The sequence below is a fragment of the Lepus europaeus genome, chromosome 8 (genome assembly GCF_033115175.1).
Source record: "Lepus europaeus isolate LE1 chromosome 8, mLepTim1.pri, whole genome shotgun sequence".
Taxonomy (NCBI): Eukaryota; Metazoa; Chordata; class Mammalia; order Lagomorpha; family Leporidae; genus Lepus; species Lepus europaeus.
The window spans coordinates 42,162,485-42,187,455 of NC_084834.1; the positions used below are offsets into that span (position 1 = coordinate 42,162,485).

The following is a 24,971-nucleotide window of genomic DNA, read 5'->3' on the forward strand; positions in this document are numbered from 1 at the left end:
ACAGCAAAAGCACAACAATCTGTGGAAAGGATTCAGCTTTCATTGAAAATTCAAACTTTAAATGACAACATGCTTAATTTTAGAATAATTTAAAATTTCCCTATTGTTGAAGTTTGACATATGTATTAACAATGGAAGTTCATGAAATAAGATAAAGGCAAAATAGTGTTATTGATTTTAATTTGGGCTTATCTTTTCATATTTCCTTTTTTGTATATAATCTTAGATTTAGTCAATTTCCTTTCCTTATATATATTCTAAATTTATTTATGTTCTATTATATAAAACTGTGTTTTATTAGGGAAACTATTTATGCTGGAAGATTTCCTAATAAACATTGAACTCAACATGGGGTGGGCGACTGGCACCACAGTTGAAGTCACCATATCAGAGCCTCTGCCTCCCATGTGGGAGATCCAGATGGAGATCTGTACTGCTGACATCAGCCTAACCCGGCCTGGTTGTGGGCACATGGGGAGTGAATCAGCAGATGAAAGGTTTCTCTGTCTCACAGTCTTTCAAGGAAAATGAAAAGTGAAAAAAAAAAATTTAAAAAGACTGTACAATGTAGGTATACAAGTAACACATAAGAATATGACTTGAAATTCTTTATTATTAGCCCAGTTAGGGATTAAATCCAACATTGTAGTTTGAATAAATTCACCTGAACCAGATTGTGCTACAAATTTAAGAATTTTGAAATCACAGCTAAATTTTCGCTTTATCCTTAGAATCTCCAAACTCTTAGGTAAACAATATCTTAGACTATATTTTATTAGAACAGAAACAAGGCAGATGATACTATAGTTAACTTCACACTAGTGGAAAAGAATGTTGTTATTGTAAAAATGAAAATATCAGAATCAATGACGTTGTCAATACATGCAAGCACCTTTTATCAGAAATGCATTTGGGAATTCAGCATAGGTGACAGCTCTAAAAGCATTATTAATTAAAGATGCCCGCATTAAGTATGTAATTTTTGTTTTATTAGTCAAATCTAATGCATTTTCATCAAATATTTACATATTTATAGAATATCCCATCAGTATTGGCCTAAACATACAGTTTGGGCTGGCACCGTGGCTCAACAGGCTAATCCTCTGCCTTGTGGTGACGGCACAACCGGTTCTAGTCCCGGTCGGGGTGCCAGATTCTGTCCCGGTTGCCCCTCTTCCAGACCAGCTCTCTGCTGTGGCCCGGGAGTGCAGTGGAGGATGGCCCAAGTGCTTGGGCCCTGCACCTGCATGGGAAACCAGGAGAAGCATCTGGCTCCTGCCTTGGGATCAGTGTGGTGCGCTGGCCACAGCGCGACAGCCGCGGCGGCCATTGGAGGGTGAACCAACGGCAAAAGGAAGACCTTTCTCTGTTTCTCTCTCTACTGTCCACTCTGCCTGTCAAAAAAAAAAAAAAGAAAAATATAAAGTTTGGAGGCCTGTGAAACAGAAATACTACATTAACTGAGATAGATGGTGCTGAGAAATATTTGACTGGTCATGGGCTGTAGTCGAACTTTAAACTTTTCTTTGTAAAACTAAGTGTTATTATTTAGGAGTTTCACAAGTTTAAATTTCCATTAATCAATTGAAGTATTTGTTATAACACATATTACTGTGGAAATCTCTATTTGCTACCTTAATGTCTTATTTTTTGAACTTCCAAGCTATCATTCTTTTTTTTTTTTTTGGTAAGATTTATTTATTTATTTGAAAGAGGCAGGGCCACAGAGAAAGAGTTCTTCCATATGCTGGTTCACTCTCCAAATGGCCACAATGGTGGGAGCTGAGACTATAAAAGCCAGGAGCCAGAAGCTTCTTTCAGATCTCCCAGGCAAGTGCAGAGGCCCAAGGACTTGGGTCATCTTCTACTCCTTTCCCAGGTTGTATCAGAGAGCTACTTACACTTAGGGCTGGTGCCATGGCACAGTAGGTTAATCCATATGGGCACTGGTTTTAGTCCCGTCTGCTCCACTTTCCCAGGTTGTAGCAGAGAGCTGGATCAGGTGGAGCCACCAGGACTCAAACCAGTGCACATATCAGATGCCAGCACTATAAGCAATGGTTTTACCACCACAGTGCCAGCCCAAGCTATTATTCTTATCGTAAAAGAAACATTAGTTCTACTTAATTATTTTTATTCTCCCACTTTGTACCTTTTGATTAGGAACAAAAATCTAAAGAAAACAAACAAACAACAAATTAAAACATAAGGAAGAGGGTAGATGGGAAGTCTTGTGATTTAGGAGACTTAACAAAATAAGTAAATATAATAAGTATGTTTATGTTACAATGAATTTTTGTATTTAAAGTTTACCTAGTTATATCTTTTTTTTTTTTTTTTTTGGACAGGCAGTTAGACAGTGAGAGAGAGAGAGAGAGAGAGAGAGAGAGAGAGAGAAAGAGACAGTGAGAAAGGTCTTCCTTTTTCCGTTGGTTCACCCCCCAAGTGGCCACTAAGGACGGCTTGCTGCACTGATCCGAAGACAGGAGCCAAGTGCTTCCTCCTTGTCTCCCATGCAGGTGCAGGGCCCAAGCACTTGGGCCATCCTCCACTGCACTCCCGGGCCACAGCAGAGAGCTGGCCTGGAAGAGGAGCAACCAGGACAGAACCTGGCACCCCAACCGAGACTAGAACCCAGGGTGTCTGCTAATACTGATAGAATCAAAAAGGGAGAGAATGATCCAACATGGGAAGTGGGATACACAACAGACTCATAGAAGGGCAGATGTCCTAAATAGCACACTGGCCTCAGAATCAGCCCTTAAGGCATTCGGATTGGCTCAAGAGCCCATGAGAGTATTTTATGCATGGAAAGCCAAGACACTCTGACAAAAAAAAAAAAAAAAAAAAAACCCTAAATGAAAGATCTCTGTGAGTGAGATCCCACTGGAAAGAATGGGGCCATCAAAGAAGGAGGTACCTTTCTCTGAAGGGAGGAGAGAACTTCCACTTTGACTATGACCCTGTTGGAATAAGATCGAAGTCGACGAACACTAAAGGCTTCCATAGCTTTGGCAACTCATGACTAGAGCCTAGGGAGATTACTGATGCCATAAACAAGAGTGTCAAATTGTTAAATCAACAACAGGAGTCACTGTGTATTTACTCCTCATGTGGGATTTGTCCTTAATGTGTTGTCCAACATGAAGTAATGCTATAACTAGTACTGAAAAAGTATTTTTACACTTTGTGTTTCTGTGTGGGTGCAAACCTATGAAATCTTTACTTAATATATACTAAATCGATCCTCCATATATAAAGATAATTGAAAATGAAAAAAAATAACTTGGTTTTAAATTGGAAATTGCATAGAAAATTCATGTAGAATCTCTGTCCTTAATGTGCTGTACATTGTGATTTAATGCTATAACTAGTACTCCAACAGTATTTTTCACTTCGTGTTGCTATGTCGGTGCAAACTGTTGAAATCTTTACTTAATATATACTAAAATTATCTTCTGAATATAAAGAGAATTGAAAATGAATCTTGATGTGAATGGAAGGGGAGAGGGAGCAGGAAAGGGGAGGCTTGCCGGTGGGAGGGAAGTTATGAGGGGGGGAAGACATTGTAATCCATAAGCTGTACTTTGGAAATTTATATTCATTAAATAAAAGTTTACAAAAAAGAAATTAATGTAAATTATTTAACAATTGAAAAATAACATTAAAATTTAAATTTAAAAACTACTTACACTTAGGGCTGGTGCCATGGCACAGTGGGTTAATCCTCTGCCTGCAGCGCCAGCATCCCATACGGGCACTAGTTTTAGTCCCGGCTGCTCCACGTCCAATCCAGCTTTCTGCTATGGCCTGGGAAAGCAGTAGAATATGGCCCAAGTGCTTGGGCCCCTGTAACCATGTGGGAGAGCAGGAGGAAGCACTTGGCTCCTGGCCGTTGCGGCTATCTGGGGAGTAAACCAACAAAAGGAAGATCTTTCTCTCTGTCTCTTCTTCTCACTGTCTGTAACTCTACCTCTCAAATAAATAAGTGCAATCTTAAAAACAGAAACTTTTTTCAAGTAAATATCGAATATCTGGGAAAGGTATTTGGCCTAGTGGTAAATACATCCATATCCCATATGGGAGTATTTGTTTTTAATAAATTTTAAAATTATTATTCTACTTTTAAGATTTATTTATTTAGCTGAAAATCAGAGTCACAGAGAGAGACAGAGAGAGAGAGAGAGGAAGAGAGAAAAAGAGGAATCTGCCACTCACTGGTTTACTCCCCAGATGGCCACAACAGCTGGGCCTGGGTCAGGGGGAAGCCAGGATCCAGGAGCTTCATCCAGGTCTTCCATCTGGGTAGCAGGGGCCCAAGCACTTGAGCCATCTTGCACTGTGTTCCAGGCCATCACCAGGGAGCTGATTGAAATGGAGCAGCTGGGAGTCAAACCAAACCCCATATGCAGCGTTGGCATTGCAGGTGGAGGTTTAACCCTCTGCACCATAGTGCAGACCCTGGGAGTACCTGTTTTTGCTCATGGTTCTACCTCCTGAATTCATTTTCCTACTAAAGTGTGTACTTCCAGATAGCTGGCAAGGACTTCCGGGGTTGTATTCTGCTACTCTAGAGAGCTGTCCCTACTTTGGGCCATGGCCAAGATGTAGCTATTTGCAGGTATTTATGGAGTGTGCCAGTGGATTTCTGCTCACTCTTTCTTTCTTTCTTTATGTTTTTAATCTTTTTTTTAAATAGCAATGTTTTAAAAGAAAGATATTATGTGTTAATTAATGGCATAAATGTAATGATATATAATCAGCATTGTAGATTTTCTGCATCAGAAGATGGTAATGAATTCACAAGTTACCCAATACTTTCAGCTTTCTTTTTCAGTCATTATTCCTTATTTTTGATCAAAATATAAAACACTAGGGTCACATGTTCCACTCTGGGGTGAATTAAACACTTTGGACATCCATACCCTTCCTGATTCCAGCTTCCTGCTAATGTATACCATGGGAGGCAGTGGTGACAGCCCAAGTAATTGGATTCTTACCACCCATCTGGACAACCTTGGTTGAATTTTGGTCTCCTGCCTTCAGTCTGGCTGAGCCCTGGCTGTTGCAAACTTTTGGGAAGTGAATCTATTGATGGAAGATATATCCCTCTTTCTGTCTTTCTGCCTTTCAGATGAACAAGTATATTTAAAAAAATTTCAGATCTGTAATATTTATCAACTTTAAACTTTCACTTCACTTAGATCTATATATCTCCCCATGTTATTTAGGGATACATAGTCATGATATTTTTGTGAGAATCTATGTATGAGTGTGTGCATGTTGGTGTACATATGTATAAACATCTATATATGTACATATATGTAATCATTTATGTGTGACATATACCCACATATACTCTATTAACATATAAATGTATTGGGCTATAGTATTTTCCAATGCATTTTGTTTGAAATTGATATTTATAATTTCTAATGTATTAAAAGTAAACATATGTACTATGTAACTTGAAAGATATTCAGAGTTTGTGGAAGTGGTGGGTGATGTGGTACAGTATGTAAAGCCACCACTTGGGACACACACATCTCACATAGGAGTGCCTGGTTTGAGTCCCAGCTTCTCCCTTTCCTGTCCAGTTTCCTGCCAAGGCACATGGGAATGTAGCAGATTATGGCCTGAGTGCTTGCATCCCTGTGACCTATATGGGAGGTCTGGATGGAGTTCTTGGCTCATGGGTTCCTTCTGGTCCAACCTTGGGGTTTGGTATGCATTTTGGAGAGAGAACTAGCAGATGGAAGACCACTCTCTATCTCTGTTACTCTGACTTTCAAATAAATAAATACATGCTTAAAAAGTTAATGAAAAATGTGTTATCTTTTAAATGCATTTTCCATGAGCCTTCAGAAATATTTTCATATAATGAAAACTATTTTACAAAATATTTATACATTTTTATATCTATACAAATTTGAAGTCATGCATATTATTATATTTATAGCAACAGATCAGCATATAACAATAACACACATCTATCTCACTGTTTCTGAAGGTGGAGAACCTAGGCACGGGTCATCTATATCCTTGTTCAAGAACTTTCCAGACCTCATGTAAGATTTGCACAGAACATTTATTTACTGTTGTAGGAATGAAGTCTTTGCTTTTTTTCTGACTGCTGGAGAGTTGCGCTCGTCTGGAAGAGCTACCCTCATGTCCTGATGTTATGCCCAGTTCAGTTGTCCCCAAAGACCACCAAGGAGCCAATACTGCTGTAAAGCACATGAAAGTTTTATTGCAGGTCCGGGCCTGGTCTCTCAGTCAACACCTATGCAGCAGGTCTGAATTGAGAGCCCCGACCCTTCAGTTAACAGGGTTTTCAGAGACATTCTATACATCATGGTACCATTTAGCAAATCATCTCATCCCGCGGGAAATTCAAAGGACATCTCCTAGAATTGATTAGTGCATCCAGTGGCGGGAACGGACCTACTAAAGGTGGTTGGATGGCTTTGGCGTTGATGCCTTTTGAATTGATTGGCCAAAGCATAGGGTCCGAGCTTCTGGGGTGTACGTGCCAAACTGTAGGGTCTCAGGTAGCTATCAATTACCTTAACTACCCTGAGAAGACACCAAGAACTCTACGTATTTCTCTGTTATCTGTTAATCGGCTGTTGCTAGGAGAGTTTATTGCAAGCGGCATTTATTTATTTACTTTTAGGAGCTTCTGGCTTAGGGTTCAGGGCCTGGTCAGGCCCAGGTTACAACATAGAGGCCTAATTTAAAAGAGTTACACCTTGATGCAAGCTCAGGTCTCACACTGACTACTCAGCTTCCTCACAATGTGGCTTTGTACTTCCAGGTATAACAGATCTTTTCCTCTAACTATGATGGCTGGGACTCTTTCTAACCTAACATGGGGCAGACTTTACCATTATTTGTGCTATATGAATTAACAATAAAGAGTTCTGCTTTTTAATTAAATTCATGTGTTTCCCCATAGTCAAAGAAACAGAAATTACCCAAATCCTGTCTACCAGAGAGCAAGAAACTCAGGGGTTATCTAAGTATTCTCCCTTTTACATGATTGGAAATAAAATTAGTCTTTGTACAGGAGCTGAGACAAATGACTATGTTAATGAGATACTTTTTTTAATCCCTGAAAAAATATAATGTCTGTGTATAGATACTATTTTGCACTATACTTAGCTATATTTTTGTTTATTTGCCTATTAACCAACAACACAATTGAAAATGAAATTGAGGGAGTCTGGGTTACCTGAAGGCACCCTATTTAAAATGGCTGCTATAGCATAGATCAAGTGAATTAAAGAGAATGAATAGGGTTGTTTTTTCCTGCTTTTCATAAAAAATGAAAATGCTTTCCAAAATTCTAGTGGCAGATTCTAATGTGTCTTTTTCTAAGCCCTCTGCAAAGGAGCAGATTTAAAATTCTTTTGTGATATCAAATCCCAGCTGTCTGAAACCACCTGCTTTTATAGAAGAAGGGAATCTTTTGTGAATGCAAGTATACCTGAAAGGGGTCTTTTGTTATGAAAATGCCAATAATTTTAATGTGAAATGATCCAAAGCTATCAAACCCAATAGTATCATATGGAATTCTATAAGCAATAAAGTGCTTGTCAGCATGTGTGTACTGCTAATTCACGTTGTTGCAAGTATAAAACACCATACATTTTAATTTTCTTTTGCCTTTATTTAACAGGATTGTGATTATAGTTTCACTCTGCTTAACATTTACTAAAAAAACCCTAGAATCAAAATAAGTCCAGTTCATTTAGCAAGTGCACTAAAATTAAAGCATGATTAATATGGTTAAAGTACCAGATGTAGCAACCAGAATTATTAGTTTCTAATTATTGACACTATTTTTTTCCAGAGCCAACATCTTGATTCAGAAACAAAAAAAATCTGAATGATTTGAAGTGTAAATGTCATGAAATATAAGACATGGGCCAGTGCTGTGGCATAGTGGGTAAAGACGCTGACTGTAGTGCCTTTTACCCATATGGACACTGGTTCAAGTCCCTGCTGCTCCACTTCAGATCCAGCTCTCTGTTATTGCCTGGGAAAGCAATAGAAGATGGCCCAAGTCCTTGGGTCCCTGCACCCACAAGGGAGACCTAGAAGAAGCTCCTGGCTCGTGGCTTCGTATCAGCACAACTCCAGCCGCTATGGCCATCCCCGGAATGAACCAGCAGATGGAAGACCTCTCTCTCTTTCCTGCCTCTGCTTCTGCCTCTGTAACTCTACCTTTCAAATAAATAAGTAAATCTTTAAAAAAATGTCATTGGCTCTTTAAAAAAAATAAATACTAGACAGATTCAGCAGCTTAATGAAATGTAAATGCTCCACAGAAGTCCATGGATTTCAAAAGCTAAATTAGTCCAATAATCTAAAAATTCATTTGATCTCCTAGTTTTTTTGTGTACCATGAAGGCAAGTAAAGTGTATGAGAGACAAAGGAAAAGTTTGCAACAGTATGTGTTTGCATGACTGCTTGCACTTAGGGTGAGTTGGGATAGTATACACTTTTTAAATTTTCTGCTAAACTAACCAAAGTTTATTTGGATCCTCTCATGTGTGTGAATATTTATGTGTGTGTATATATTTATATCTATATAAATATAATATATATTTATCTGTATATATATATATATGTATATAAAACCATCCATAAACAAAATACATTTATGTCATTATTCTGTTCCTCATTCAGCATTGTGTTATACTTGATCAGAATCTATCTTATTAAAGAGTGACAGCACTTTGCATCAGTTGTAGTCAAAGCTTCTTTAGGCATCACACCAAAGGAACAGCAAATGACAGTTGGTGTCAACACTAAACAGCTTAGGGCAAACTATTTTCTCAAAACCTATGTAATTTAATTTAAATGCAGTATTTCATGAATATTAGAAAACTAGACTTTATTAAAAATGGCAAGGAAAATGAATGCATGACTGTTTAGAGTAACAAGCAATACTAATTTATTCATTCAATGTATCACTGAATTATTGAAAACTTTTCCTAAGCACAAGGTCATGGGATAATTTTGGCAAGTAGGCATTTTGCATGATGCATTTCCATAATTCCCCTGAATCTATAAAGTTAATCACAACTTTGGCATGGAGACCTTCTTCATGTACTCACAGGGATTTTGATTCAAAATTAGCTTTGATTTTGATTCAAAATTAGAGCCAAATCAAGGTATTCACATTTAACATAAAAGGAAGACATGTATGTGTGAAGAGAATAATAATAGCTAGTAACTTGGTTTATAAATAAAATAATATTAAAATTAATGTCCTAATTTTGACTTTATTGTAAAATAAGAATCAATGAAACAAACAAATTTTACATTGTTTTTTTTTTAACTTTTATTTAATGAATACAAATTTCCAAAGTACAGCTTATGGATTACAATGGCTTTCTCCCCCTATAACTTCCCTCCTACCTGCAACCCTCCCCTTTCCCGCTCCCTCTCCCCTTCCATTCACATCAAGATTCATTTCCAATTCTCTTTATATACAGAAGATTATTTTAGTATATATTAAGTAAAGATTTCAACAGTTTGCACCGACATAGCAACACAAAGTGAAAAATACTGTTGGAGTACTAGTTATAGAATTAAATCACAATGAACAATACATTAAGGACAGAGATCCTACATGAGGAGTAAGTGCACAGTGACTCCTCTTGTTGACTTAACAAATTGACACTCTTGTTTATGGTGTCAGTAATCACCCTAGGCTCTTGTCATGAGTTGCCAAGGATATGGAAGCCTTTTGAGTTCACTGACTCTGATAATATTTAGACAAGGTCATAGTCAAAGTGGAAATTCTCTCCTTGCTTCAGAGAAAAGGTACCTCCTTCTTTGATGACCTGTTCTTTCCACTGGGATCCCACTCGCGGAGATCATTCATTTAGGTCATTTTTTTTTTTTTTTTGCCAAAGTGTCTTGGCTTTCCATGCCTGAAATATTCTCATGTGTCTGTTTGCCATTTCGATTTCATCTTGAAAAATGTCTATTGAGGTCTTTGGCCCATCTCTTAAGTGGGTTGTTTGTTTAGATGTTGTGGAGTTCCTTGATTTCTCTGTAGATTCTGGTTATCAACCCTTTATCTGTTGCATAGTTTGCAAATATTTTTTCCCATTCTGTCGATTGACTCTTCACTTTCCTGACTGTATCTTTTGAAGTACAGAAATTTCTCAATTTGATGCAATCCCAATAGTTAATTTTGGCTTTGACTGCCTGTGCTCCTGGGGTCTTTTCCAAGAAGTCTTTGCCAGTACCTATATCTTGCAGGGTTTCTCCAATGCTCTCTAATAATTTGATGGTTTCAGGTCGTAGATTTAAGTCTTTAATCCACGTTGAGTGAATTTTTGTGTAATGTGAAAGGTAGGGGTCTTGCTTCATGCTTATGCATGTGGAAATCCAGTTTTCCCAGCACCATTTATTGAATAGACTGTCCTTATTTCAGGGATTGGTTTTGGGTCTTTGATCAAATATAAGTTGGCTGTTGATGTTTGGATTGATTTCTGGTGTTTCTGTTCTGTTTCATTGGTCTATCCATCTGTTTCTGTACCTGTACCATGCTGTTTTGATAACAACTGTCCTGGAATATGTCCTGAAATATGGTATTGTGATGCCTCAAGCTGTGTTTTTGTTGTACAAGATTGCTTTAGCTATTCGAGGTATCCTGTGTCTCTATATGAATTTCAGTATCTTTTTTTCCAGATCTGAGAAGAATGTCTTCGGTATCTTGATTGGTATTGCATTGAATCTATAAATTGCTTTTGGGAGAATGGACATTTTGATGATATTGATTCTTCCAATCCATGAGCATGGAAGATTTCTCCATTTTTTGGTATCCTCTTCTATTTCTTTACTTAATGTTCTGTAATTTTCATTGTAGAGATCTTTAACATCCTTGGTTAAGTTTATTCCAAGGTATTTGATTGTTTTTGTAGCTATTGTGAATGGGATTGATCTTAGCAGTTCTTTCTCAGCTGTGGCATTGCCTGTGTATACAAAGGCTGTTGATTTTTGTGCATTGAGTTTATATCCTGCTACTTTTTCAAACTCTTCTATGAGTTCCAATAGTCTCTTAGTAGATTTCTTTGGATCGCTTAAGTAAAGAATCATATCACCTGCAAAGAGGGATACTTTGAGGTCTTCCTTCCCGATTTGTATCCCTTTAATTTCTTTTTCTTGCCTAATAGCTCAACTAAAACTTCCAGAAACATATTGAATAGCAGTGGTGAGAGTGGGTATCCCTGTCTGGTACCAGATCTCCGTGGAAATGCTTCCAACTTTTCCCCATTCAGTAGGATGTTGGCCGTGGGTTTTTCATATATTGCTTTGATTGTATTGAGGAATGTTCCTTTTATACCCAGTTTGCTTAGGGTTTTCATCATGAAAGGGTGTTGTATTTTATCAAATGCTTTCTCTGCGTCTATTGAGAGAATCATATGGTTTTTCTTCTGCAGTCTGTTAATGTGGTGTATTACGTTGATTGTTTTGCGAACATTGAACCATCCCTGCATACCAGGGATAAATCCCACTTGGTCTGGGTGGATGATCTTTCTGATGTGTTGTCACATTCTGCTGTCCAGAATTTTATTGAGGATTTTTGCATCTATATTCATCAGGGATATTGGTCTGTAATTCTCTTTCAATGCTTCATCTTTCTCTGGCTTAGGAATTAAGGTGATGCTGGCTTCATAGAAAGAATTTGGGAGGGGGATTCCCTCTTTTTTGATTGTTCTGAATAGTTTGAGAAGAATTGGCGTTAGTTCTTCTTTAAATGTCTGGTAGAATTCAGCAGTGTATCCATCAGGTCCTTGGCTTTTCTTTATTGGGAGAGCCTTTATTACTGATTCAATTTCTGTCTCAGTTATGGGTCTGTTTAGGTTTTCTGTGTCTTCCTGGCTCAATTTAGGTAGGTTGCATGTGTCCAGGAATCTATCCATTTGTGACAGATTTCCCTGTTTGCTGGCATACAAGACCTTGTAGTAATTTCTGATGATTCTTTTTATTTCTGTGGTGTCTGTTGTTATGTTTCCTTTTTCATCTCTGATTTTATTGATTTGAGTCTTTCCTCTTCTTTTTTTTTTTTTTTTTGGTTAGTGGGGCCAATGGGATGTCAATTTTGTTTATTTTTTCAAAAAACTAGCTCCTCATTTGGCTGATTTTTTGTAATGTTTATTTTGGATTCAATCCTGTTGATTTCTTCTCTGATTTTAATTATTTCTCTTCTCCTACTAGCTTTGGGTCTGGTTTGCTGCTGATTTTCTAGATCCTTGAGATGAATTGAAAGCTCATTTACATGGTACCTTTCCAATTTCTTGATGTAGGCACCTATTGCTATAAACTTTCCTCTTAACACTGCTTTTGCTGTATCCCATAAGTTTAGGTATGTTGTGCTGTTATCCTCATTTACTTCCAGAAACTTTTTGATTTCTCTATTGATTTCTTCTATGACCCATTGTTCGTTCAGGAGCATGTTTTTTCAATCTCCATGTGTTTGCATATGTTCTAGGGATTCCTGAGTTGCTAATTTCCAACTTCATTCGTCTATGGTCTTAGAAGCTGCATCATATGATTCTAATTCTTTTGAATTTGCTGAGACTTGCTTTATGGCCTATTATGTGGTCAATCCTAGAGAAGGTCCAATGTACTGCTGAGAAGAATGCAAATGCTTTATATGTAGGATAAAAAGTTCTGTAGATATCTATCATATCCACTTGGGCTATAGTGTCATTTAAATCTACTGTATCCTTATTGATCTTCTGTCTGTTTGATTTGTCTATTTCTGAGTGTGGAGTATTGAAGTCCCCCAGTACTATTGTCTTGGAGTGTAAGTCTCCCTTTAAGTCCCTTAACAAATCTTTTAAATAAACCGGTGCCCTATAATTAGGTGCATATACATTGATAATTGTTATATCTTCTGTTGAATTTATCCATTAATCATTATATAGTGCCCCTCTTTGTTTCTCTTAACCATTTTTGTGTTAAAGTTATTGTTGTCCGATATTAAGATGGCTACGCCCGCTCTTTTTTTCATTTCTGTTGGCATGGTATATCTTTTTCCAGCCTTTCACTTTCAGTCTGTATGCATCTTTGTTGGAAAGATGTGTTTCTTGTAAGCTGCAAATAGAAGGGTTTTGTTCCTTAACCCAATCAACCAATCTGTGTCTTTTAACTGGACAGTTCAGGCCATTAATGTTCAATGTGACTATTGATAAGTAATAGCTTTGCCCTGCAATTTGCCAAAGATATTTTCTAGTATATGCTTTGAGCTTCCTGTGATCTTTTGCCGTGAGGTTTCCTTCCTTTACCTTCTTTCATATTGATGGCCATGTTTCTGTGTTTCTGCGTGTATCACAGCTTTAAGCATTTTTTGTAGGGCTGGACAAGTGGCAAAAAATTCTTTCAGTTTCTGTTTGCTATGAAAGGTCTTTATTTCACCTTCTTCCACAAATGATAGGTTAGGGTTATATAATATTCTGGGCTGGCAGTTTTTCTCTCTTAGTACCTGGGCTATGTCTCGCCATTCCCTCCTAGCCTGTAGGGTTTCTGATGAGAAGTCTGCTGTGAGTCTAATTGGAGATCCTCTGAGAGTAATCTGACATTTCTCTCTTGCACATTTTAGAATCTTTTCTTTATGTTTCACTGTGGTGAGTTTGATTACAACATGTCGTGGTGAGGATCTCTTTTGGTCATGTTTATTAGGGGTTCTATGAGCTTCCTGTACTAGGATGTCTCTGTCTTTCTTCAAACCCAGAAAGTTCTCTGCAGGTATCTCACTGAAAAGGCCTTCTAATCCTTTCTCCCTCTCCATGCCTTCAGGAACTCCTAGAACCCAAATGTTGGGTTTTTTAATAGTATCCTGTAGATTCCCAACAATATTTTTTTAGATTTCTAATTTCCTCTTCTTTTCTTTGGTTTGACTATATACTTTCCTTTGCTCTGTCTTCTAAGTCTGATATTCTCTCTTCTGTTTCACTGACTCTGATTTTAAGGCTCTATAATGTGTTTGTCATTTGATCTATTGAGTTCTTCATTTCATTTTGATTTCTCTTCACTATCACACTTTCCTTTTCTAGTTTCTGCATTTCATTTTGATTCCTCTTTAAGATTTCATTTTCTCAAAGGAGATTTTCTATCCTGTCCAGTATATGATATATATATATATATATATATATATATATATGATATATATGATGGACATGTGGGTTGATTCCATATCTTTGCTACTGTGAACTGAACTGCAACAAAAGTGGAGGTACAGATAACTGTTTTATATGTTGATTTCATTTCCTTTAGGTAAATCATACTTAGTGAAATAAGCCAGACCTAAAAGACAAATTTCATAGGTTTTCTCTGATCTGTGGTAACTAATAAAGTATCAAAAATGTAATTTATAGGAGTAGAATGAACATTTTGAGATTTGCTGATTGTGTATAGACTTTTTCTCTACTGTTGAGGCACTGTATTTTTTTTTCTTACTATTTGTTGAACATTCAACTTATTGTAGAGCTAATGTTATGAGTATAAAGTAAACTGAAAGTAAATCTTTGTAAACATTAAGAGAGGGAATAGCAGAGGAAGGAGAAGGAAAGGTGGGAGTAGGAGCGGGAGGGCGAATAGGGTGGAGAGTATCATATGTTCCTAACTATATATATGAAATACATGAAACATGTTTACTCTAAATTTAAAAAAATAAAAATATAAGAAAATATATATCAGAATGTTCTAAAGTGGAGATTTCCTTCCTCTGTCTCCCAGGAGCAAGGGAAATTTCTCTCTGATTTTCACTGTAGAAACTTTCAAAAGTAAGATGGGGAGGCTGTCCTCTAGACTGAGACATCCCAAACTTTTTAACTCAGATTTTTTTGTACTGAGCCTCCAGCAATTCACCAATTAGAGAATCGATACTCCTGTGCTGTACTGGCCTCTGTGAAGTTTCTGTCTGTGAGACTCTGCTTTGGCAGCTTGGCCTTCTCTGTATCTGCCTGTCTTTCTCTTCCATTTGAGGGCAGAGACATGCCCTCTGTATTCAACTGTCCAGTGAATCAAAGAAGAGTTGATTTTCAGTTTGTGCTGCTTTTCTTTTTCTTTTTTTATCTTCTTTTCTGGATAGGAGTGATAAGTCCTGAGATCTTTACATACTCACCTCAAAACTGTCAGAATTGTGTATTTCTCTTTTCTTATTTCATCCCCTTAGCTGAGACAGGATTGTTAAAAGAGATGCAAGTTTGCTGATAGTCTATCCAGGAATTCAAATAAGCTCTGGTAAGATCTTTTCCCTAGGAATGTTGGAATTTGCTACTAAGAACTTCTTGGTAGAATTTCAGATGTTTACCTTTCTCTACTTACTCACAATGTGAAGAGAATTTTCTCTGATCTTCAACAGAGAACTTGGCTGAATTACTGGAAAAGAAGTTTGTTGTATGTATGTTTGTGTGTGTGTATGTGTGAGTGCATGTTTGTGTGTGGGGGGGGGGGAGAGGGAGAGAGAAATATGAGCCCAGAATTGGCACTCAGGAGTCTGTTTATTCTCAAACTAGTCTACACTCTGGCTCTACCAATTCATAAACTACTATTGATGTGTTTGTATCATGTTAGGGCTCTCATCCTATTCAGATTAGGATGACTTCAGATGTTATTCTCAGTTTTCTTATTTCTCTAGATATTTTTGCTCAGTGACTTCATGCTTTCATAGGTCTAAGAAAAATTATTGGTTTTCTGTTCCTCCCATGTTTCTTGTGATGCAAGAATGGAGGTGATTACTTCTAGTCTCTTTATATGTTAGAGCTGAAACCATCTGGAAATGATGTGCTTTTTAATTTTTGTTTTTAATGTATTTTTAAGATTTATTTATTTTATATGAAGGGCAGAGTTACAGAGAGAGGGAATCACTTATCAGCCTTTTGGCTAAGATCAAATACAGAGAGAGGGAGAAACGCAGATGGAAATAAAGAGAGCTTCCATTCAACAGTTCACTCCTAAAAGGTCTGCAATGGATAGGGCTAGACCAAAAAGCCAGGAGCCAGGAGTTTCACCTCACTCTCCCATGTGATTGGCAGTGGTCCAAGTATTAGGGCCTTTTTTGACTGCTTTCCCAGGTGCATTAGCAGGGAGCTGGATCTGAATTGAGGCAATGGGGACTCAAACAAGGATCCATATGGAATTCCAGCATTGCAGGCAGAAGCCTTTGCAATGCACCAAAATGCAGCCTATAATGTTTGTTTTTAACTTATGAATCTTTTAGATTTTCCTATTTTTAAGTTGCTACTTATATTTAATTTTCTTGGTATCTTGATTCATACCTTTTAACATTTTCCTCTTTTTCATATTTTATTATTGATATTTATGTTCTCTTTCATATCAAGTCAATTAGCTATAATGGACTTCACAAATAATGCAGCTTTTTCTTTTGAAATATCACTGTGTATGTGTAGGTGTATGTCCTTGAGGTCACCTGTTTTTATGTACATACTTAACTGTGAATTTTTTTACAAGAGTGATTCACAGCTGCCTCAACATAATGAACACAGTACAGCCTCGAGCTTCCTGCTCCATCTCCTGGGATTCCACCCTGAGTGGTTCCATCTGCAGAGCTTTGACCACACAGAAAAAATCATCAAGCTTGAAATTTTATGAACCTACGTTTCTCTTTGTTTTTAAGATTATATTTATTTATTTATTTATTTGGTAAGTAGAGTTACAGAGAGAGAGATCTTCCAATTGCTACTTCACTCTACAAATCACCACAGATGGCCGGAGCTGGGCCAATCAGTAACCAAGAGATTTTTCTGGGTCTCCCAGATGGGTGCAGAGGCCCAAGCGCTTAGCCATGTTTCACTGGTTTCCCAGGCACATTAGCAGAGAGCTAGATCAGAAGAGGAGCAGCCAGGACAGTAACCAGTGCTTGTAAGGGATGCTGGCACTGCAAGCAAAGGCTTAGCCTACTAAGCCACAGCACAGGCCCCAAAGCCAAATTCCTTAATTAATATTTTATGTTTTATAATTTTCTGCTGTTTTAAAAGGGGAAAGTTATTATATAACAATTATAATGTATTTATTACTACAATGACTGATTTTTTTGAAGCATGATGATATACTATACATATTAAATCGATATTTTGGTGAGGTTTGACCTTTGATATCATCACCATGATGTAGTTAAAGAACATTATCAGCACTTCCCACAGTCCATCTTGGCCTTTGGTCATCACCTCTCCAACTCCTCCTTACCATGCTACATCACCTGGAAACCATCAACTGTGTTTTCCTAGTGTAAATCACATATTTTCAGGAATTTGATACAAGAATTATCAAATAATATTAAAAAGGCTGTCTTGCATGTGTAGTCTTTTTGCTTCCACTGGCTTTGGGCCTAGAACTCCTCTTTACTGTGAGACAAAGAACCCTCACTCACTGCAGTTAGCCTGTCACTTTGTAAGGATCTATCATTCTGGCTCAGTCATGGTGTGGACTTTTGTTTCAGTGCACACATCAATACCCCTCCTAAAGCCCCTATATTTCTGTATTTCAGAACCCTTAGTAAGCGAGTACTCTTTTTTTTTTTTTTTACAGGCAGAGTGGACAGTGAGAGAGAGACAGAGAGAAAGGTCTTCCTTTTGCCATTGGTTCACCCTCCAATGGCCGCCGCGGTAGGCGCGCTGCGGCCAGCGCACCGCACTGATCCGATGGCAGGAGCCAGGGGCTTATCCTGGTCTCCCATGGGGTGCAGGACCCAAGGACTTGGGCCATCCTCCACTGCACTCCTGGCCACAGCAGAGAGCTGGCCTGGAAGAGGGGCAACCGGGACAGGATCGGTGCCCCGACCGGGACTAGAACCCGGTGTGCCGGCGCCGCAAGGCGGAGGATTAGCCTAGTGAGCCGCGGCGCCGGCCTAGGGAGTACTCTTCCACCAGCCCAGGTAGGGTGTATGTAGATACATTGGGTGCATCATATGGAGAGTTAGTCTATGAGCAATGAGGCTCTATTAATTGCAAGGTGTTATATCTATAGTATGCTTCCTGCTCTCTTGCTATAATTAAATATTTGTACACTTAAGTCTTGTGTGCCTGTTGTCTGTTCTCAAAGATGTTCTAAAAGATGTCAAATCATGCCTTGGTTTCCTCCCTGGGTGCCTTTTTTTTTTTCTATCTTCTAATTTTGGCTACACAGTCTGGCCAGGGAATGGTGAACCATTCACTATGCACATGTTCTCTTGTTTCTTCACTCGGCACGATTACTGTAAGCTCTATTAATGTTTATCTTTATATCAATAGTTAATTTTGCATCTCTGTTATTGGTGAGTACTGTTCATTTAATACTGTAGCATGTGTCAATAGACAATTGTGCTGTTTCTAGTTTGGAGCTATTACAAATTAAACTACTAAGACCACATGGATAAATAGCCTAAATATAGAGTAAAAAATGGCTAGGTCCTTATGTGTGTTTCGGTGGTGGTTCTTGTAATTACCTATTTAAGAATCTACCAAACCAAAATGGTTTTTTAAAGTACTTGCTCCACAGAGATGAAGACAGTTGGAACTGCTCAGCATCCTCATCAGCACCTGGTGTTACCATTTTTTTCAATTTGAATAATATACTAGGGTTTTAATACTTTCTTTTTTTTTTGTTTTGTTTTGTTTTTCTTTCTTTCTTTCTTTTTTTGACAGGCAGAGTTAGACAGTGAGAGAGAGAGAGAGAGACAGAGAGAAAGATCTTCTTTTTTCCGTTGGTTCACCCCCCAATGGCCGCTGCGGCCGGTGCACTGTGGCCGGCGCACTGCGCTGATCCAAAGCCAGGAGCCAGGTGTTTCTCCAGGTCTCCCATGCAGGTGCAGGGCCCAAGCAGTTGGGCCATCATCCACTGCACTCCTGGTCCACAGCAGAGAGCTGGACTGGAAGAGGAGCAACCGGGGCAGAGTCCGGAGCCCCAACTGGGACTAGAACCAGGGGTGCTGGCACCACAGGTGAAGGATTAGACTATTGAGCCGCAGTGAGGGCCTGTTTTAATAATTTCAATATGAATATAACTTGTATTTGCATGTTTATTAATGATGTTGAACATCTATAAATGTACTTATTTGTATATTTGTCCTTATCTTTTGCAAACCATTTATTTATTTATTCATACAGACAGTAAGAGGGAAAGACAGGGAGAAAGGTCTTTCATCTGCTGCTTCACTACCCAAATGGCCGCAATGGCCAGAGCTTTGCTATTATGAAGCCAGGAGCTGGGAGCTTCCTCTGGGTTTCCCACATGGGTTCACAAGCCCAAGGACTTGGACCATCTTCTACTGCTTTCCCAATCCATAGCAGAGAGCTGGATTGGAAGAGGAGCAGCTGGGACTTGAACTGGCACGGATGCTAGTGCCCTAGGCGGGGGATTAATCTATTGCGCCACTGTGCCAGGCCCTTGCAAACCTTTTTAACTGAACTGTTGTATCTTTACTATTGAGAGCATTTTATATGCATTAGATACATGTGTATCCTACCAGTTTAAAGATTTCTTTACTTGAAAGTCATAGTTACAGAGAGAGAAAGAAAGAGAAATATAGGCAGAGACACAGAAAGAGATATTCCATCCGTTGGTTCACTGCCCAGATGTCCTCAATGAACAGAGTTGAGCCATGTATAACCCAGAGTCATCTGTGTCTCCAAAGTGGTTGGCAGGGACCCAAAACACTTGAGCCCTCTTGTAGTGCCTTTTGAGGCCATTATCAGGCAACTGAATCAGAAGTGGAGCAGCCAGGACTCCCACAGGCACATTGAATGCTTGTGTGGCAGGTGGTGACTTTACATGCTACACCACAAACACTGGCCCAAAGCCTGCTTTTTTAAAGATTTATTTTACCTGTTTCAAAAGGAAAGTAACAGAGAGGAAGGGAGAGACAAAGAAACAATGAGATCTTCCATCAGGTGGTTCATTCTCAAACTGCCCACAACAGCTGGAACTTGGCCAGATGGAAGCCAGGAGCCTGGAAAAACATTAGTGTCTCCCATGTGTAAGTCAGGCCACCACTTTGCCAGGTACGTTAGCAGTGAGGTGGATCGAAAGTGGAATGGCTGATTCCAGGTCACAGGTGGTGACTTAATCCACTGTGAAACAATGAGAGACTGTTATTTTTCTTTTTGTTTATCAGATATTTGATGTCAAATACCATTCAATCTTTGCTTGGCATTTCACTTTTATAAGCATTTTCAGACAAAAGAAATTCTTATTTTGGTGAAGTGAAATTTGTTATATTTTTCTTAGATAAATTATTTTTCTAGTGTTTGTCTTATAAATTCCTGTCCTAAATTCACAGGTATTTTCCTTTTTGTTATTATCAAGAAGTTCAATATGGTAAGACTTTTTTCAGTTAGGTTTATGATCAGTTTGCTTGGATTTTTATACACTATAAAGTTTTAGTCTGAAATTTATGTATTTGTTTATGTTTTCCCAAATATTTCTGAACTGTTTTTTGAAAAAAAAAAAAAAACTACTCTTTGTTCACTGAAATAACCATACAACTTTGTCAAAGCTCAATTGACCTTTTATATATTGGTACGTTTCTGCACAAACTATCCCATTCCATTGATTTGTTTTTCTCTTTGCATCAATATCCAATTTTAAAGATTACAATTGAACACACACACACACACACACAGAGGTATCCTCCATCTACTGATCCACTCTCCATATGCCTACAAAAGCTGGGGCTAGGTGAAGCCAAAGCCAGGAGTCCCAAACTCAATCCAGGTCTCCCACAGAGGTGACAGGACCAAAGTGTTTGACTTATCCCCTGTTGCCTCCAAGATGCACATGACCAGGAACCTGGAACTGGAATGGGAGCCTGGACTTAAACTCAGACATCCAACATGAGACGCTAGATTCCCAAGTGGCATCTTAATGAATGCACCCAATGTGCCTATAAATATTTTTAGTATGGTGAGTATACTCTTGGTGAAATGACTATATGGCAGTAGATATTTAACCTCACATTTAGGATGCCTGCATCCCACAACAGTACTGCGGTTGGATTCCTGTCTCCATTTCCTTACTTTAGCTTTCTGCTGATGCAGAACCTGATAAAAAGTGGTGATGGCTCAAATAATTGGATCCACCCACTGATGAGTATACTTGTATTATATCCTCAGTTTCCAGCTTTGGCTGCAACTCTGCCTTAGACCAGTGCCAGCCAATGCAGGGACCTCCTATGATTTCAGATTAAAGAAGTGGCTGCTTTACTCTCTATCTAGAACAACGAATCTCACATGTGTGACCTATGTTAACAGAGAATGACAGAAAATCTTCTCAGGAGAGATGGTGCAATGCCCTCTCTGTGTATAAGGATGAGTAACTATTTGAGTTTCCTATAGTCCTGTGAACCCTGAGATAATTCAAAGTGGATTTTAGAGTGAGAACTTCTGGGTGCATACTTGAATTACAATAAGCCTACTCTAGAATGTAGGTCATGTGGGAAAACTTGAAGCCCTGAAAACAGAGTTGGTAAAGGAAAATGAGCTTGTTTTTCCAGGGACAGAGGTGGCTGCCATAAAGATATGACCAAAACCAGAACAGAATCAGAATCAATTTATGACCACCTCAGCAGACGTAGGAGGGGAAGAAGGAAATGAGGAAATGGACTAATTGGCACTGTGCTTAAAAACTAACAATATTAACAGAATAATAACTGACGAATTATTACATTGAATGCAAAAAGACAAAATTAGATGTTGTCTGTCTTTAACTTCTTGTAATTCTGACTTGTTTCATTCCATTTCCTATCTCTACCATGAAGACAAATAAAGCCTCTTAAAGTGAAATTAAACTTCAGGGGAAAAATTGCGTTTTTATTATGGATATGATTATTATAACTTGTTAGAAATCAATTCATATGGATTGTTAAACATTTGATACAAGTGTCACTTAAAAAGAATTAAAATTCCTATCTTATCGTCTTACTTTTGCTTTGTATTTTCTTTAACAAATAACTGCAGAGCATTACTAATATAACCATGTACATAAAAATATACTTTTAACATATTAATTTATCAAACAATATTGAATCTCCTCCTGAAGTCTGTCTGGCTCCAGTGCACATTTTGTATTTTTGTACTATTATTAGGTATTTTTTGTAGTCTTCTAGTATAGTATTATGTTTAATAAGGTGAGTCCCTTTAGTACATACTTAATATGAAAACTTTTGGAATATCTCCTTCCATTCCAAAATAATTAGTACTCATTTGAATTACGAGAAGATTTGAACCACAATGAACACTGAAAGTGACATATTTATATACTGATGAGTCCTTTCAAACAGTGACATGCTTAACTTAATCTTGGTGAAAATCTGTTTTAAGTACCTGAAATAAAGTTCTGCTTAATCCAATTCATATTTGTGACACATTATTTCTAAATTTTCAATGATGTAAATTGCTATATTTAATAGTCTTAATTGTGTATTAAACAAATAACTACATTAGTGATTAATTAAATAATTCAATGTTTTTTGTTAAAATAAACATACCCCCCACCTACCTCCTTTGCTCCCGCTGTCAATCTCCTTCCTCTTTTATTTTTCTTTTAATTTTTGTAATGACATACTTTCAATTTACTTCACAATCACAAGTGTAATCTTCCATTAAATGAAGAATTCAGCAAGTAGTAAGTAGAAAGACCACTGTTTTTCAGGATTGTGGACAAAGACTATAAACAATAATCAATCTCAATTTCACTCATATTCATTACTTTCTTGTACTCTATATATTAGTTACCACAAATCAATGAAAACTTATGATATGTATCTTTTGGGGACTGGCTTATTTCACTGTGCATAACAATCTCCAATTCCAATTTCTTGTTTCTGTTGCAAAAACAAGAATCCATGATTTTTTATGGTTCAGTAGTATTTCATAATTATGAATGGATATATAAGCATTTTCATTACCCATTCATCAATTGATAGATATCTGGGTTGATTTCATGTCTCAGTTATTTAAATTGAGGTACAATAAACATGAGGTTACAAACAACTCTTTCAAATGCTGATTTTTTTTCCTTTGGGTAAATTTCCAGGAGTGGGATGGTGAGGTTATATGATAGATCTACACTCAGATTTCCATTCACATCAAGATTCATTTTCAAGTTTCTTTATATACAGAAGATCAATTTAGCATATATTAAGTAAAGATTTCAACAGTTTGCACCCACACAGAAACAGAAAGTGTAAAATACTGTTTGAGTACTAGTTATAGCATTAATTCACATTGGACAACTCATTAAGGACAGAGATCCTACATGGGGAGTAAGTGCACAGTGACTCCTCTTGTTGACTTAACAATTGACACTCTTGTTTATGGCGTCAATAATCTCCCTAGGCTCTTGTCATGAGTTGCCAAGGATATGGAAGCCTTTTGTGTTCTCTATCTCTGATCTTATTTAGACAAGGTCATAGTCAAAGTGGAAGTTCTCTCCTCCCTTCAGAGAAAGGTACCTCCTTCTTTGATGGCCTGTTCTTTCCACTGGCATCTCACTTGCAGAGATCTTTCATTAGGTCTTTTTGTTTGTTTGTTTTGTTTGGCAAGAGTGTCTTGGCTTTCCATGCCAAAAATACTCTCACACGCTTTTCAGCCAGATTTGAATGCCTTTAGGGCTGATTCTGAGGCCAGAGTGCTGTTTAGGACATTTGCCATTCTATGGGTCTGCTGTATATCCTGCTTCCCATGTTGGATTGCTCTCTCCTTTTTAATTCTATCTGTTAGTGTTAGCAGACACTAGTCTTGTTTATGTGATCCCTTTGACTCTTAATCCTATCATTATGATCAATTGTGAACTGAAACTGATAATTTTGACTAGTGAGATGGCATTGGTACATACCACCTTGATGGGATTGAATTGGAATCCCCTGGCACGTTTCTAACTCTACCATTTGGGGCAAGTTTGATTGAGCATGTCCCAATTTATAATTCTCTTTCATTGTTGTATATTTTTTTCTCGTTTTGGAATAAAGGTAATGTCGATCTCATAGAAAGAATTTTGGAGGTTTCCTTTTTTTTCAATTGTTTTGAATTGGAGTTAGTGCTTAAAACATCTGGTAGAGGGGCAGGCACTGTGGTGCAGTGGGTGCCAGTTTGAGTTCTGGCTCCTCCACTTCTGATCCAGCACACTGCAGATATGCCTCAGAAAGCAGCAGAAGATGGCAAAGTGCTTTGGCCCCTGCACCCATGTGGAACACCTGGATAAAACTGTGGCTCCTAGCATGGGTTTTTCCCAGCCCTGATTGTTGCAGTCATTTAGGGAATGAAACACAATGGAAGATCTCTCCCTCTCTCTGTAATTCTGACTTTCAAATAAGTAAATAAGTCCTTTAAATAAATTAAAGCTTGTTAGAATTTAGCATTGCATTCAGACCTGGGATTTTCTCTGTTGCAAGGGTCATTATTACTGATTGCAACTCCATCATGGTTATTGGTCTATTTAGGTTTTGCATATCTTCATGACTCAATTTTTTCTTTTCTCTTTTTATTTATTTTTGTGTTTTTTTCTTTATTTTAGCCTTGCAAAATTCAAGGCCCCCCAAAATTGGGTAACAACTCAGAATTGTTCCTCTCCACAGAAATCTTTAGTAAAAGGTGAAAGAAGATTAATATGATCTGAAGAGGAACCAGAGTATCATGACTCAATTTTTGGAGATTGTGTGTGTCCAGATATTTAGCCATTTTTTTCCCTAGATTTTGCAGGTTTTTTTTTTTTTTTTTGCATATAGCAGTTTGTAGTAATTCCTGATGATTCTTTTCATCCCTATTGTACTTGTAATGTCTCCTTTCTCATCACTGATTTAATTAACTTGGGTCTTCTTCCCACCTCTCTCTCTTTCTTTCTTTCTCTTTCTTTCTTTCTTTCTTTCTTTCTTTCTTTCTTTCTTTCTTTCTTTCTTTCTTTCTTTCTTTCTTTCTTTTTGTTAGTTGGAGCAATAGTTTATAAA

The 24,971-nt window shown here is 37.8% G+C and overlaps 1 non-coding gene across 1 annotated transcript; it reads right to left on the bottom strand.

Annotated features, from left to right (window-relative positions):
- Window positions 1-24,539: 24,539 nt before the first annotated feature.
- On the bottom strand, window positions 24,540-24,659 carry LOC133766177 (U5 spliceosomal RNA). Its single transcript, XR_009866695.1, has one exon. It is a non-coding gene; the product is annotated as a U5 spliceosomal RNA (small nuclear RNA).
- Window positions 24,660-24,971: the final 312 nt, after the last annotated feature.